This window comes from Macaca nemestrina, chromosome 2, assembly GCF_043159975.1.
Source record: "Macaca nemestrina isolate mMacNem1 chromosome 2, mMacNem.hap1, whole genome shotgun sequence".
Lineage (NCBI taxonomy): Eukaryota > Metazoa > Chordata > Mammalia > Primates > Cercopithecidae > Macaca > Macaca nemestrina.
Genome location: NC_092126.1, coordinates 94,769,233 through 94,786,094, shown reverse-complemented (window position 1 = coordinate 94,786,094; position 16,862 = coordinate 94,769,233). Strand labels below are relative to the sequence as shown.

The following is a 16,862-nucleotide window of genomic DNA, read 5'->3' as shown; positions in this document are numbered from 1 at the left end:
GCTGCGTGCACAGTCAGAAAGGGAGGTGCCAGCCGGGCGCAGTGGCTCATGCCTGTAATCCCAGCACTTTGGGAGGCCGAGGCAGGCAGATCACCTGAGGTCAGGAGTTCGAAACCAGCCTGGCCAACATGGTGAAACCTTGTCTCTACTAAAAATATAAAAATCAGCTGGGCATAGTGGTAGATGCCTGTAATCCCAGCTATAGCTACTCGGGAGGCTGAGGCGGGAGAATTGCTTGAACCCAGGAGATGGAGGTTGCAATGAGCTGAGATCGCACCATTGCACTCCAGCCTGGGCGACAAGAGCGAGACTCCATTAAAAAAAAAAAAAAAAAAAAGGAGATGCCATGGAGCACTGTGGTATGTGATGCAGAGTTTAGGAAAAAGAAGGATGAAAAAGGACAGGCAAAAGGACAAAGTGCTTCTCTAACTCTACCTTCTTAACACTCAGAGAGAAGAAGTAGGCCGATGGCAAGAAGAAGGCATGTTGACAAAGCAAAGGATGTTTTCATTGTACTGACAACTCTCCACAGGTACCACTCAGGTAGAAAATATGACCTAGGATCCAAATTCAGTCTATCTGATTGCAAAGTCTGGGCATGTTTCCCCATGCCACAAAAGACATGCCCAAAGTGACAAGGATAAGAAATGTTAAGGCCAGAATTAGAACCCAGGGCCTTTGACTTTTTATCACTCTGTTTCCTTGATACAAACTTTAATTCCCACAGCTGAGTCAGGCCACACTTCGAAACAATGCTAGACTTAGTATCAGCAATTGTTTTATCCCTGATGACTTCTCATTTTGCCTGATCAAGAGCATTGGTAATCAAGAAGGAAAAGGCAAGAGAAAGAAAAATGTGGAAAGGAAGAAAGTTGGAGGCCCAAATGATTTTCTAAGATGAGGAGACTGACAAATTCCCTCACCAATTGTCTCCAGAACATAACACGCTGTGGTATTCACACCATACATGACACTGTGCTAACCACCATCACAGCAGTTTTAAACAGTTTGCATTTTGAACAGTGTGCTTTTGAGACTCTTAGTAAATTCAACCATTCCCTTATTCCTTGAGATTAATAAACCTATTCATGATGAACCTCATTCTCAATGGGGGACATACCTGACAAATCTAATTATCTATAAAAAGAAGGCAGTACACAATTGCTTAAAGAATAAATAACTCTTTAGTGAAGAGCAGAAGCAAAGCATGAGGAGGAACAGGTCCCGGTAGCCCTGGTTGGAACACACAATTTGCCAAAATCTCCAAAATGGGTAGTCATTGCAACTAATACATAGAAGGATATTTAACCTGGAGTGTCTGTTTTTGTGTTTTTCTACTAGCACATTAGCAAGACAAGTGTTTGGGGGGTCTTTTTGGAGGAGAGTGGACAAATGTAGAGAAAAAGAAAAGCTAAAAAAGGAAGTCGAAACCTGCATTTTCTTGTATCAGGAAATGCTCATGTATTTTATGCCCAATCTGTGTTGACCCTACGTGGCTTGTAGTCAATGCAAGCAGCATCTGACCTGCGGAAGTTAATTCTACAGAGCAATGGAATTGAGTTAGCAAGGTTTCATCCTATTACCTTCCGATAAAAAATTAATTCTTTTTTTCTCTCTCTCACAGTGAGTCCCTGACACTTTTAACTATTCGTGTTGCTAGTGAAAATAAATTGATTCAAAATTCAACTAACTACTTTTCCTGAAACTCTTTAGTGGGTTTAAGGGTATTTTATTTCTTTTCACTGAACATTTTATTTTCCCTACTAACTAAAATAATAAAATGTATACGTGGGGACATGGGCAGGAGTTGACCTCCAAAAGCTAAAAGTTTTTTTTTTTTTTAGATGGAGTCTCACTCTGTTGCCCAGGCTGGAGTGCAATGGAGCGGTCTTTTCTCACTGCAACTCCGCCTCCTGGGTTCAAGCCATTCTCCTGCCTCAGCCTCCCGAGTAGCTGGAATTACAGGTGCCCACCACCACACCAGCTAAAAGTCTTAAAAGTCATTTCTGAAAAGTCTCCTATGATATATTGGTAAGTAGAAAACAACTAAAAAACAGTATTGATTATATCAGCACAATTTTGAAGAAATAAAACACACACATGTACATACACACACATGTGAAAAGATGAAAAGGAAGTACACTAAAAGGTTAGCAGTAGTTTCTCTCGATATTGAGAATGGGGGTGCTCTTTTATTTCCTTCATTTTTGCCTTGGTCTACTTTACAATTTCTCTCTCTTTTATTATTGTTATTATTATTTGAGATAGTCTTAGTTGCCCAGGCTGGAGTGCAATGGCACGAGCTTGGCTCACTGTAACCTCCACCTCTTGGGTTCAAGAGATTCTCGTGCCTCAACCTCCTGTGTAGTTGGAATTACAGGTATATGCCCTCATGCTCAGCTAATTTTTTTTTTTTTTTTTGAGATGGAGTTTCGCTCTTGTCGCCCAGGCTGGAGTGCAGTGGCGTGATCTCGCCTGTCACCACGCCCAGCTAATTTTTTGTATTTTTAGTACAGACGGGGTTTCACCATGTTAGCCAGGATGGTCTTGATCTCCTGACCTGGTGATCCGCCCACCTCGGCCTCCCTAAGTGCTGAGATTACAGGCATGAGCCACCACGCCCAGCCTCTCATTGTGTTTTAATTTACATTTCTCTAGTGATCAGTGATGCTGAGCTTTTTTTTTTTCATGATTGTTGACCACATGTATGTGTTCTTTTGAAAAGTATCTGTTCATGTCGTTTGCCCACTTTTTTATGGTGTTGTCTTTTTCTTTTTCTTTTTTAGCTCATCAGCTATTGTTAGCATTAGTGTATTTTATGTGTGGCCCAAGACTATTCTTCTTCCACTGTGGCCCAGGGAAGCCAAAATATTGGACACCTCTGTCTCAGATACAAGTAAACAACCAAGGCTGGAAAAAAAAAAAGGCCTTGAACATTAAAACAGTGAGTGAAGCAAATGGATAGAAAAAAGCAACTTGAGTGAAACAAAGATTATACAATAAAAATAAAACCCCCAAAGATTCGAATACCCTGAGGTAAAATATTGCAATTATGAAACAAGGACAAAATATTATTTTTAATGAACATTTAGAAAACAAAAAGGAATTATTGGAAATTAAAAAATATGAAAAAGGCAATAGAAGATTTACAATAAAACGAGTTCCGAAAGTTAAGCAAAAAGACAGAGTTAGAAAATAGAAAAGCAAAGATAAAATTAAAAGACAGCCTTGAAGATATGATATCCAAAGAACAGGAGTTCCAAAAACTAAATAAATATAAATAAAATAGAAACTTACAATGAAATAATTTTAAAATTGTACCTAGTCCAGAGGATATGAGTTTTCAGATTCAAAAGGATTTACTGGGTATCCAATGAAAAGTATGAAAACAAACCCAGACTAAGGCATATCATAGAAAAATATATCATGGAGATGAAAAGGTCTTACAAGCTTCCAGAGAAAGAAAAAAAGTTACAACAAAAGATTTCCAGACTTTTTAATAACACTGGAAGTTAGAAAGCAAAAGAATAAAGTGCTCAAAATTCTAAAGGAAAATGATTACTAACACGGAACTTTATACCTAACTAAACTTTTATCATGTATGATGGTAGGGGGAAAAAAAAGACATTTTGGGAATTACAAGTTTTCAAAACATTTACTTGTCTTCTTCACTTTCTCAGAAAGCTATTAGAATGTGGTCAGTAAACCAGAAAGAGGAAGCAATGGATACAGGAAGCAGAATTCACACAGGGACTGTTAACAGGAAATTCCAGAGTGATAGTGAAGGGAATCTCTGAGAGCAGCTAGTCCAAGATGGGACAAATCATACAGCTCCAGGAGAAAATCTTCAGGGAGATAAAATTGGGAGACTATGTGATGTGTCTGAACATCCTAAGAGAATACAAATACCAAAGAGCACACATTGAACTAATGATTAAACCCAGAAAAGAAAAATAAAGCAAGGCCGGACGCTGTGGCTCACGCCCATAATCCCAGCACTTTGGGAGGCTGAGGTGGGTAGATCACCTGAGGTCGGGAGTTCGAGACCAGCCTGACCAATATGGAGAAACCCAATCTCTACTAAAAAAAAAAAAACAAAACAAAACCACACACACAAAATTAGCCAGGCATGGTGGTGCATGCCTGTAATCCCAGCTACTTGGGAGGCTGAGGCAGGAGAATTGCTTGAACCTGGGAGGCAGAGGTTTTGGTGAGCTGAGATAGCCCACTGCACTCCAGCCTGGGAAACAAGGGCAAAACTCTGTCTCCAAAAAAAAAAAAAAGAAAAAAGAAAAAAAGAAAAAGGAAAAGGAAAAGGAAAAAATAAAATAATTATCAGGGAAACAAAAGTTGTATAAGAAAGAAAAAGCAATGTCATAGTTTACAGTATGACTCAGCTGTGAAAAATCATTGTGATGTAAACCCTAATGCTGACCAGGCAAAAATTATGAGATAAGTATGTTGGAAGAAGAGGGGGACAGGGAATGTGGTACGGTAGAGGCAGGGAAAAAGAGAATTAACCTCCTGTTCTGTAGTGGGAAGTTATTTTTTGGCACCTAAAACTGAAAAATCAAGAAGTTAGCAATATAAACATACTATGTAGAAACGTAACAACAACAACAACAACAACAAAAATTAACCGGGCGTAGTGGCGGGTGCCTGTAGTTCCAGCTACTTAGGCGGCTGAGGCAGGAGAACGGCGTGAACCCGGGAGGCGGAGCTTGCTGTGAGCAGAGATCGCGCCACTGCACTCCAGCCTGGGCGACAGAGCCAGACTCCGTGTCAAAAAAAAAAGAAAAAGAAAAAGAAACATAAAAGCAAATATGAAAAGCACTCACAGATACATGACAGCAATTGCCTCTGAAGAGAGGGATGTGGGAGACAGGGAGGTAGAGAACCACTGCTTTTCCTCATCAACCTTGTGGAACCTTGTTTTATTTTTTATTTTTTGAGACTGCCGCTCTGTCGCCCAGGCTGGAGTGCAGTGGCGCCATCTCAGCTCACTGCAACCTCCGTCTCCCGGATTCAAGCAATTCTCTGCTTCAGCCTCTGGGATTACAGGTGCCCGCCACCATGCCCGGCTAATTTTTATATTTTTAGTAATGACGAGGTTTCACCATCTTGGCTAGGCTGGTCTCCAACTCCTGACCTCGTGATCCACCCGCCTCAGCCTCCCAAAGTGCTGGGATTACAGGCATGAGCCACCGCGCCCGACCCCTTTTTGTACTTTAAACTGCAGCCATATATTACTTTGATGCAAGCATAAAACAAAAAAAAATCTAAAAATTTTGGCCAGGCACAGTGGCTCACGCCTGTAATCCTAGCACTTTGGGAGGACGAGGCGGGCGGATCACGAGGTCAAGTGGTCGAGGCCATCCTGGCCAACATGGTGAAACCCCGATTCTACTAACAATACAAAAATTAGCCCGGCATGGTGGCGCGCACCTGTAGTACCAACTACTCGGGAGCCTGAAACAGAAGAATCTGGGAGGCGGAGGTTGCAGTGAGCCGAGATCGTGCCGCTACACTCCAGCCTGCCAATAGAGCGAGGCTCCTTCTCAAAAAAAAAAAAAAAAAAAAAAAAAAATCTAAAAATTTTAAAAAGGAGTGAGTGGCTGGTTTTTGGAGCTCTACTTATTTAGGTTAGACTCTCACTGCAGCGGTAACCTAGGTCTGACCTTGTATAACTTCCTTAACCTCTCTGAGCCTGTTTGTTTCCATCTGTTAAATTGGGACAATGGCAGTTGTGAGGATTAAATGAGGTTTAATGTGTAAGGCCTTTTGCCAATATTGGACAATTAATGTCAGTTTCCATTTCAAATGGCCAAGGCTCACTTGGCCATTGTGGGAGACTAGAAGCCAAAGTGTTTCTGCTGTTGCAGCAGAGTTCTAATTACACCAGTTGCCCAATTGTTTGAGGAGGGAGGCTTTAGATCAATGCTTCTCAATCTTGAACAAGTTATAGACTCCTTTTAAAGGAGAAACAAAAACAAAAATCCCCACCAGACTCTTAGGGGTCTAATGTTGACTTAGACAATTTTTATTATAGTGTTATTTAATTAAGTGTGTATTAATTTCTTATATCCATAGAACTTGGAAAAGCCTAAATTAATAAATACAGTCAAAATAAATATAAATGCAAAACAAATAACAAGACCAGTAAAATTCAAATGATCACTAATTTAATGTGACAGTGGTAACATTTTGCTGAAACCAAATTACAGTTCTTCAAGAGCGCATGCTATAGCACATTCTCATGGGTCTCTGTGCCCAGGTTACTTGGTGCTGGTTGATGACCCAATTTCTCACTGATTTTCTGTAAAGCCTTCTTTGACAAATAGTTGCATATCTCCTTGGCCTTTGCATGGTTCTAGCATGTCTCTTATATGTCAGATCTACCAGTAATCTTTTCTTGTTAGTCCAATAAAATGAAATAACACAATTTGGCACTAACTCAATCAGAAACAGAAACTCAGGCTCAAAATTTGAGAAGATTAAAAATTAAAAATCTTTACATAGAAAACAAGAGAATCCCTTAATGAAACTTTGTGGAGATTAGCTAAGCCCTCCTGGGGAGCCATAACCAAGAGGCAAGAGTGAGTCCTGGGGCCAGGTACGGTGGCTCACGCCTGTAATCCCAGCACTCCGAGGCAGAGGTTGCAGTGAGCCGAGATCGCACCATTGCACGCCAACCTGGGTGACAGAGCAAGACACTATCTCAAAAAAAAAAACAAAGAAAACAAAAAAAAAAACAGTGAGGACTTTCCAGTCAGCAGATGCCATTCTTGCTTTCCTTTTCTCTCCCCGTCCCTTCCAAATGTGGAGACACATGTCCAGTCAAAATTGCTAGTTTCATTCTGCTTTTGACCATACCCATGGGACATCTAATTATGATTTCCTTCTTTCTACACACAATAATTCCTCGTTTTATTGTATTGGTTGTGATGGGTCCTTTGTTTGCTTTACTTGTTTTTTTAAATTTTGCCTTCTTTTTAAAAATATATATTAAGATATTTTGGCTAGGCATGGTGGCTCACTCCTGTAATCCCAGCACTTTGGGAGGCCAAGGCAGGTGGATCACGAGGCCAGGAGATCAAGACCATCCTGGCCAACATGGTGAAACCCCATCTCTACTAAAAAAAAAAAAAATACAAAAAATTAGCTGGGCATGGTGGTGGGCGCCTGTAGTCCCAGCTACTCGGGAGGCTGAGCAGGAGAATGGCGTGAACCCGGGAGGGAGAGCTTGCAGTGAGCAGAGATCACACCACTGCACTCCAGCCTGGGCGACAGAGCAAGACTCTGTCTCAAAAAAAAAAAAAAAAAAAAAGAAAAAAAAAGATATTTTGTCTGGGCACAGTAATCCCAGCATTTTGGGAGGCCAAGGCAGGCGGATCACAAGGTCAGGAGTTTGAGACCAGCCTGACCAACATGGTGAAACCCTGTCTCTACTGAAAATACAAAATTTAGCTGGGTATGGTGGGGGCACCTGTAATCCCAGCTGCTCGGGAGGCTGAGGCAGGAGAAACACTTGAACCCGAGAGACGGAGGTTGCAGTGAGGAGAGATCCTGCCATTGCACTCCAGCCTGGGCAACAGGAGCAAGACTCCATCTCAAAAAAAAATCGGTGTTTTTAAATGGAATTTAATATGCACATATTCTGGCATATTTAAAACAAACTGAGAAAAAATGTTCTTTTGTGAAATGACTTGTTATTCAAGGTTTTTTAGTGTATGTGCTGCCGAAGCGAGCACTATTCAAGGTTTTTTAAGCCTTTACTAGGAAGAGGTAGTGTCATGAAAAGAATAAAAGGAGCCAGCCTCAATGGCTCATGCCTGTAATCCTAGCTCTTTGGGCGGCCAAGACAAGCAGATTCTCAAGCTCAGTAGTTTGAGACCAGCCCGGGCAACATGGCAAAACCCTGTCTCTACAAAAAATAAAAATAAATAAATAAATAAATAAATAAATAAATATTAGCCAAAAAAAAAAAAAAAAAAGTATAGTATATTAAAATTCCCCAACCTAACCTCAGCTCTTCCCCTGTAACCCAGGCTGCTAGTCCAGGAGCACAGCCTCAGACAGGGCAGGCTTGTTTTCTGGCAACACACATCCAACCACACATGTGCCATGTACCAAAAGCCAGGGGGTGAAATGTCCCTCACAGTCCAGGATTTCTCTTTTCTGCAACCACAGTTATCCATGGAAGTTATGGCAATCATGGTCATTTCAGCAACTCCAGGTGACTGCAGTGACTAAAAGGAAAGTAAAAGAAGTTGCCTCTGCTCATACCCAAAATACCTCCAGCTACATATACATTTTTTTCAACAAATATTTATTAAACAACTATTATGTGAGGTTCCACGTTTTCTATTAGGCGATACAAGGGATATAAAGTTGAAGAACATGTATGTCCTACTTAGAAAAGTACACAATCTAGAGGAGGGGGTGGACATATAAACAAATAACTGCAAAGATTGATATGCAGTATGCTATGGGAACATAGAGGAAGGAGCAACTCCAGCTTGCCTGAACTGACTCTGAGTTGGTTTCTGGCTGAGTTAGAGTTTCTCAGCTTAAGAAAAGGTGAAAAGCAGCCGGGCGCAGGGGCTCACGCCTGTAATCCCAGCACTTTGGGAGGCCTAGGCGGGCAGATCACAAGGTCAGGAGATCGAGACCATCCTGGCTAACACGGTGAAACCTCATCTCTACTAAAAATACAAAAAAATTAGCCGGGCGTGGTGGCAGGTGCCCTCGTGAACCCAGGAGGTGGAGCTTGCAGTGAGCGGAGATCACGCCACTGCACTCCAGTCTGGGCGACAGAGTGAGACTCCATCTCAAAAAAAAAAAAAAGAAAAGAAAAGAGAGAAAGAAAAGGTGAATAGGAGAAGGAGTCCAGGCAGGAGATAGAGCACAGAAAAAAAAAAAAAAAGACTTAGTTCATGCAAGGAAAAGTAAGTAGGTCTGGCGTTACGTAATGTATAGTAGATAAAAATAAACCAGAAAAAACATGGGACAGATGTTTAAGTTTGAATTTTTCCCCACAGTTTCAATTTGATGTATGTATGTGTAGGTATATATACAAATATATGACAATATTTATGTAAACAAAGCACTGTTCCAGATATTGCAAATCTAGAAATACTTCTTTGCAGTGTTTCTCAGAAGGAAAACTTGGACATGACGTATAAAGCAAATAATAACTCATGGAAAGCAAGTCTACAGAGAACCACAATAACATTGACCAAGTATTTGGTATGACTTTTCAATGAGTAAAATCTAGAATAGTTAGGCAAATGGACAACCTGCATGTCCTTCAAACAATTCTTCATAAATAACATTTCTATCAAACAATAGTTTGATAAGAATTAGGCAATAGGTAATTGAGTTTATAGTCTTTGCAAATACTTTATAGTTGATTCTAATGGCAGTTGGTATTCTTTGGAGAGTTGTAATCAATGAGCTGATATGATTGTACATGATTCATATGTGCAAATTTTAGGAAGGAGTGGGAGGAAGAGCAGGGAGAGCCATGCAGGGGTTTATTACATTGTCTGAGATGAAAAAAAATAGGTCGGGTGCAGTGGCTCACGCCTGTAATCCCAACACTTTGGGAGGCCAAGTCAGGCAAATCACGAGGTCAGGAGTTCGAGACCAGCCTGGCCAACATAGTGAAACCCCGTCTCTACCAAAAATACAAAAATTAGCCAGGTGTGGTGGTGTGCCTGTAGTCCTAGCTGCTCGGGAGGCTGAGGCAGGAGAATCACTTGAACCTGGGAGGCAGAGGTTGCAGTGAGCCAAGACCATGCTATTGCACTCCAGCCTGAGTGACAGAGTGAAACTCCATCTAAAATAATAATAATAATAATAAAAAATTAGAAAAAGAAAAAAGAATTGAATTAGGTAGTGACGATACATGCAGGAGTCATTAAGTAGTAGAATTGCTCAAGTTTGCCATCAATTAGTGCTGGGGAGTGAGAAGTATGAAGAGTCTTAGAAGCCTCTTAGATTTCTGTTATGAATTTCTGGGTGAGTTTTATTTCCCTTAACTAGAATAATAAAGACTAGATTGGGAAAGGCAGGCTGTAATTATGAGTTCTGGTAAAACTTGATGTTAGGAAGTGATGAAAGAGTGGACATGATTTATCTTTTTAATATAAGAAGAACAAATGTTGATGAGACAGTGATGGTCCCACACATTGGCACATCCACACCAGGAGGCAATTTTTCAGTATTAATATAATATTAAATGCACACACCACATGATTGAATTGATTCAATCAAGTCTATTTCTTGGCATCGACTTCAGAAAAAAATATATGTGCACTAGGAAGAATGTACAAGGATCTGTATTGTAGCATTGTTTGTAATATAAGAAATTTAAACTACTTAAATTATCTTTAATATGGAAATAATTCAATAAACCATGATAATGTTTCCAGAGTTGCTAAATAATAAAAATCACCTAGGATATTGAGAGAAAATAATTTCTTGGCCAGCCTCCGTGGCTCACGCCTGTAATCCCAACACTTTGGGAGGCCGAGGTGGGCGGATCACCTGAGATCAGGAGTTTGAGACCAGCCTGGCCAACATGGTGAAACCCCGTCTCCTCTAAAAATACACACACACACACACACACACACAAAGTAGCAGCCAAGCATAGTGGCGGGTGCCTGTAATCCCAGGTACTTGGGGGGCTGAGACAGGAGAATCGCTTGAACCTGGGAGACAGAGGTTTCGGTGAGCTGAGATCATGCCACTGCACTCCAGCCCGGGCAACAGAGTAAGACACCATCTCAAAAAAAAAAAAAAAAGAAAAGAAAAAGAAAAGAATTTCTCCAACTCCCTTCCCAGTCCCATGAAACCAAGACTCTCTTAGGGGTAAGGGCTGAATATTTCTAGGTGACGCTTATCAATAGGAAATTTTCAGAAACAGTTAAGGAAAGTGTTTCCAAAATTATCTCCACAAATACTAGATGAGAATTTAAGAGAAGGCAGGTATGTTTGTGTGAAGCAACTCAAAATGAGCTCCAAAATATATTGACTGATCAACAGAGACTACAGATGAACCCACAGTATGATACCATTATGTAGCCACAGGCTCACACACAGAACCATGTATTTTGAGAGGTGAATATGGGCTTGGGGGTGGTGATTTCAAAGGGAACTTCTGTTATGCCTATAAAGTTTGATTTTTCAGCCGAGCGCAGTGGCTCACGTTTGTAATCCCAGCACTTTGGGAGGCCTAGACGGGCAGATCATGAGGCCAGGAGACCGAGACCATCCTGGCCAACATGGTGAAACTCCGTCTCTACCCAAAAAAAAAACAACAACAAAAATTAGCTGAGTGTGGTGGCACGTACCTGTAATCCTAGCTACTGGGGAGGCTGAGGCACAAGAATCACTTGAACCCAAGAGGTGGAGGTTGCAGTGAGCCGAGATCATGCCACTACACTCCAGCCTGGTGACAGAGCGAGACTCCATCTCAAAAAATAAAAATAAAAATAAAGTTTTACTTTTCTGTTTACAACCAAAATGTAGCAGTGTGTTAATTCTTTAATTAAAAGTAAATATTTACGTACTGCTGGTGTGGTTGAGGTGATGAAGGTAGCCTTTGCAAAATTTATGATTTGTCTCAGATCTCACAAACACTCTGAGGCATGTCCTCGTTAAATTGTATCTACTTATTTATCAAATATTTGACATTGTTCTCTACACACAATGAAGCAGGTTCATTGTTTTGGAAAGGGAGGGCAAGAGAGGCAGTAAAGATGGGGAATAGGACCAAGAAATCCCCTACCATTTCCATGTCTACACATCTTTCAAGACCTAATTCAAATTCTGTCTCAAAGGGTCAGTTCCCACAACGTGATCTCATCTCTGTCTTCTACACTCCCATGCGACTTCCTTCATCTACTCACATATTTGTCTACAGGTCTCACCCCTCTTCCCACACTAACCCCCTCCATTTCACTTTTTATTTCCCCAAAGCCCAGCAGTGCCCTGCATACACAGCTCTCAATACTAAATGATTATTGAATGAAATGCTTCCAGCTATGCCTCTGAGGTCTGAGAATGGTCTTCTACTCTCCACTGTAATCACTGCCCAGTGGAAGTCACTTAGTCCTCTCTCCCCTTACATCCTCACCCCATCTCTCCCTCCTCCACACTGCTGTCCAAAACTCCTGCAATAGGAAACATGTGTTTTCATTATATAATTAAAGCTAAGGCTCAATATCCAAATCCCCTGAGGAAAGCCATAAAAAGTAAATGGTTGCATCCCATTCTTTTAGAACCCACGATGGACAGGAGTGAAAGAAGAGACAGTAACCAGTTCCCACATACCTCGGGTAAGGTGAAGAGCAGAGTTGGAGAACAGAACTCTGTTGGCTCCTTGGGGAGGAAAAACAAGCATGGAAAAAGAGGCTTTTCTTCATAAGTGTGCCACATCAGTCACCCATCGCCACTTCTGCCTTTCATCTATTCCCTGGCAGCCATCCTAAGAAGAATAACTGTCTTGACATGAGACAGACGATTTCAAGGCCTTCTCCTTGAGGCCAATCTATCCATGAAGATGGGGGACAGCGTTTCACAGTGTTGCCCTTCAGTCCTCTCATGAGTGACTCATTCCGAGACCAAACTGAGAACACTCTCCAAAAAGCCATGCCAGGTCTCCAGCTGGTTTCAGACTAGCAGCCACAAAGGAATCAACAGACCATTGTTTTTTATATAAACCGTATGCCCTGGAACTTCATGTCTTATGCCACTTGTGCTGAGGTCTCTTTGCCCTAGCCCTCCCCAGAGTCACATTTATTTTATTATTTATTTAAGTTATGCATCAATCGGGGGCTGGCATGTAACATTTAGCACCTCAAATTGGGTAGTTTGGAGAAAGTTCATAAAAGGAATATTTGTAAACAGCAAGAAGACAGTTCTATCTCTTGGTGCTGGTATTGGTGAGGCACATTTGCCACCTCTCTGTCAGAAGCTGCAAGGAGCGGGAGTGAGTCCCAATCCCAGGGAGTCACAGCTACGTGGAAGGGCTGCCTGACAGGTGCTTTCAAGAGAATATATATCCTAATTTCAGTCTCCCTCCTTTTGATTTCTTCCCTCTGTCTTCATTGGCCAAACCCTCCTGGAAGCCAAGGGCCAAAGAAGCTCCTTGATGTTGTCTACAACAGTTTGTCCCTCTAGGTCACAAGCAGGTGGAGGTGAATGAACAGTGATGCTGGGAGGACAATGGAAGATGTACAGGACAACTGCACTGTCTGTCTTTGGCTCAAAAACCACCACCAGTGGCGTTTGTGTGTACAAGGCCATTTATAATCTGAAGTGCACTACCTTTCCACCCAATCTCCCACCATTCTCACCATGTGACAGTGCTATGATCAAGACATAAGGCAGTGGCCCTGCCCAAGCCTCACAGTTCCATACCTGTGTGCCTGCCTTGTGCTTCCTCCTCTGCCTGAACCATTCATCTCCCTTGCCCTCTTGGAGAATTTCTACCCATCTTTCAAGATGAGACTCAACCATTTCCCTTTGAAGACTTCCCTGATCTTATTCTCTTCATATAAGCTTCATCAATTTTGCCTTTTTAATACTGAAACACAGCAAAAGTATGTGAGCACAAACTTTATTCCTGTACATTTTTTCCTGCCACTCTACTGAGCATTCCTCAAAGATGAAGACTTTCTATCATTATTATTAGTAATGACCACAACTGTAATTTTCTGAGTACTATTATGTGCCAGACCTAGCTCCATTAACGTATTTTCTCAGTTAATTACATGACACATTTTGTTTTTATCCAAAGTGCACGCATGAACACTGATTTTCAGAAAGATTGATCAGCTGGCACAAGGTCACTCAGCTAGTTAGCAGCGGAGCTAGGATTCAAACCTATGTCCATCCAACTCCCAAGTCCCTGAAAGTAACCACAGCAGACACTACCTCTCAGCTTTGTGTCCCCAGAGATGGCCCCACTCTGGGTAATGCATAACTGGTGCCTGAGACATGTTTCTGAATAAACAACCAGAAGAATAATATGCTGACAAAAATCTTTTGACTATGCATATGTTGTTCTGGTATGAGTTGGCACATGGCCTTGATTTCCTGTAACCTCATCTCCAGGCCGATAGTTTATAGCCATGTTCCATGATGCTGGTAAAACTAAACTAAACAAACTAAACTTTGTCTTGACTTAAGTTAAGTGGCTTCTCAGAAAAGACTCATCAGCAAACACAATCCCTTGGAAGACTGTGGTATTGTCCTTGATCCTAGAGCAGGGTTAGAAAATTTTCCCAAGGAATGGAAGAACAGTGTGGCAGGAGTGGCTGAGCAATATGTCCTTGTGGGTTTACATAACACAAACTGGGAGCTGAGAAAAAAGAGGAAGTAGATTTTTAAAATGAATCCTTTTATAACAATAACAGCCACCGTAGACTGAAAGCTTATTGTGTGGCTAACTCTGTTCTTGGTGCTTTACATTCTTTATTTCTAATTTTTTAGCAGCCCTGAAAAATAGATCTTACTTATCTTTCTCATTCCCATTTTATAGAACAGGAAACTGAGGCTCAGTGAGCCTAAGTAACTTGTCCAAGGCCTCCCAAACACATGTAATACCTGACTCCAAAGGCCATGCTTAAATTTCCATGGCTCTACCCTGATTCCCTGAAAGACGCAAATTAAACACTACAAGCTATAACAGAACCAATATTATCATAAGGGAAATCCCTTACGAACCTTTGGAAATTCTGTGGCAAGTCAAGGTAATTCTGATTATCAAATGCAATTGTAAAACTCAGTTTTAGAATCCTAAAATAACATTTGTCTTCACATAATTACCTCATTTAAGCCTTCCTTTTACATCTTTGTAAAACAAGTAAAAGCAGTGTTATGATTCCATTTATGGATGAGGAGATTGAAGTTCAGGGAAACAAAGCAGCTGATAACAATAGCATTGGAACCCAGGACGCTCATAAACTTATATGCAAAAGCATTTGTGTTGTGAGTATTTTGAACCTATAAAGTTGAAAGTCTGCTTGTTTCTAAAGAGTTGGCTTATGCCAACGTCCTCTTCCTCATCTACCTTTCTCCACTGACATATTTTTTCCTTATTATGTTCATTCATTGCACAAATATTGTAACAACACATTTTTTAATTAGAAGTAATTTCATTCATAATTCCAGTACCCTGACTTATCAATTATTTTTAGGTTTCTATTATTTTCTTCCAGTCCTCATCCATATACCACAAAAAAAGCACATACACACATTTACACATATAAACACACATCAATAAATATTAAAACTTCCCTGGGAAGTTATTTGAAACTCGGTGCTGATCAAAAGGTGGTGGTCACAGGCACCTGATTCACAGAATCCAAACAGATTCTTATACATATGTTATTTCCCCTGAGACAGCACAGATCTTTTTGCTGTTGTTGTTGCTGTTTTTAAGATGGAGTCTCACTCTGCCACCCAGGATGGAGTACAGTGGTACGATCTCGGCTCACTGCAACTTCCGCCTCCCAGGTTCAAGTGATTCTCCTGCCTCAGCCTCCAGAAGTAGCTGGGACTGCAAGTGCACACCACCACACCCGGCTAATTTTTGTGTTTTTAGTAGAGACGGAATTTTACCATGTTGGCCAGGCTGGTCTCGAACTCCTGACCTCAGGTGATCCACATGCCTCGGCCTCCCAAAGTGCTGGCATTATAGGCGTGAGACACTGTGACTGGCCTGGTTTTTGTTTTTGTACCCATTACCCAGCTTTAACAGTTATCAACATGTGTCAAATCTTGTATCACTTCTACCACTGTTTATTCTCTTCCAGCTAGATTATTCTGAAGCAAATCCTAGGCATCATAATATCACTGCATCTACAAATAACCTTTTATTTCTTTTCTTCTTCTTTTTTATTATTTATTTATTTATTTATTTTGAGATGGAGTTTTGCTCTTGTTTATGCTGGAGTGCAATGGCACCGTCTCGGCTCACTACAACCTCCACCTCCCGGGTTCAAAGGATTCTCCTGCCTCAGCCTCCCAAGTAGCTGGGATTACAGGCATGTGCCACAAAACTCGGCTAATTTTGTATTTTTTGTAGTAGAGACAGGTTTCTCCATGTTGGTCCAGCTAGTCTCAAACTCCCAACCTCAGGTGATCCGCCCACCTCGGCCTCTCAAAGTGCTGGGATTACAGGCGTGAGCCACTGCACCTGGTCTTTTTCTTATTGTTTATGTTTAATTACGGATGCATAATAGTTGCATATATTTATGGAGTACATGTGATATTTTGATACAAGTATTCAATTTGTAATGATCAAATCAGGGTAATTAGGATATCCATAACCTTTAACATTGATCATTTCTTTGTTTTAAAGTAAATGATCAATTTCTTAGAATATACAATAAATTATTGTTAACCACAATCATCTTATTGTGCTACTGAATACTAGGTCTTATTCCTTGTATCTTCTTTTTTTTTTTTTTTTCCAGAGACAGGATCTTGATCTTTCCCCCAGGCTGGAGTGCAGTGGCATGATCATAGCTCACTACAATCCGCAAACCTCAAACTCCTCGACTCAAGTGATCCTCCCGCCTCAACTTCCCAAGTAGCTGTGACTACAGACGTGCCCATCACGCCCACCTAATTTTTAAAGTTTTTTGTAGAGATGGAATTTCACTATGTTGTCCATGCTGGTCTTGAACTTCTGGCCTCAAGCAATCCTCCCACCTTAGGGTCCCAAAGTGCTGACATTACAGGTGTAAGCCACCATGCCTGGCCCTATTGCTTCTTTCTACCTGAATTTTTGTACCCACTAACCATCTCCGCTTTATTCCTGCCTCCAGGCTATCCCTCCCAGCCTC

General features: G+C 41.2%; 1 long non-coding RNA gene across 2 annotated transcripts in view; it reads right to left on the bottom strand.

Annotated features, from left to right (window-relative positions):
- LOC139361928 (uncharacterized) overlaps nucleotides 1-13,919 on the bottom strand; it is a 55,320-nt gene extending 41,401 nt beyond the window's left edge. For both annotated transcript variants that reach the window (XR_011619926.1, XR_011619927.1), the window contains exons 1-2: nucleotides 12,340-13,919; nucleotides 11,358-11,478 (exon numbers count right to left, since the gene is read on the bottom strand). This is a non-coding gene — a long non-coding RNA (uncharacterized lncRNA). The remainder of the gene's footprint in view (nucleotides 1-11,357; nucleotides 11,479-12,339) is intronic.
- Nucleotides 13,920-16,862: the final 2,943 nt, after the last annotated feature.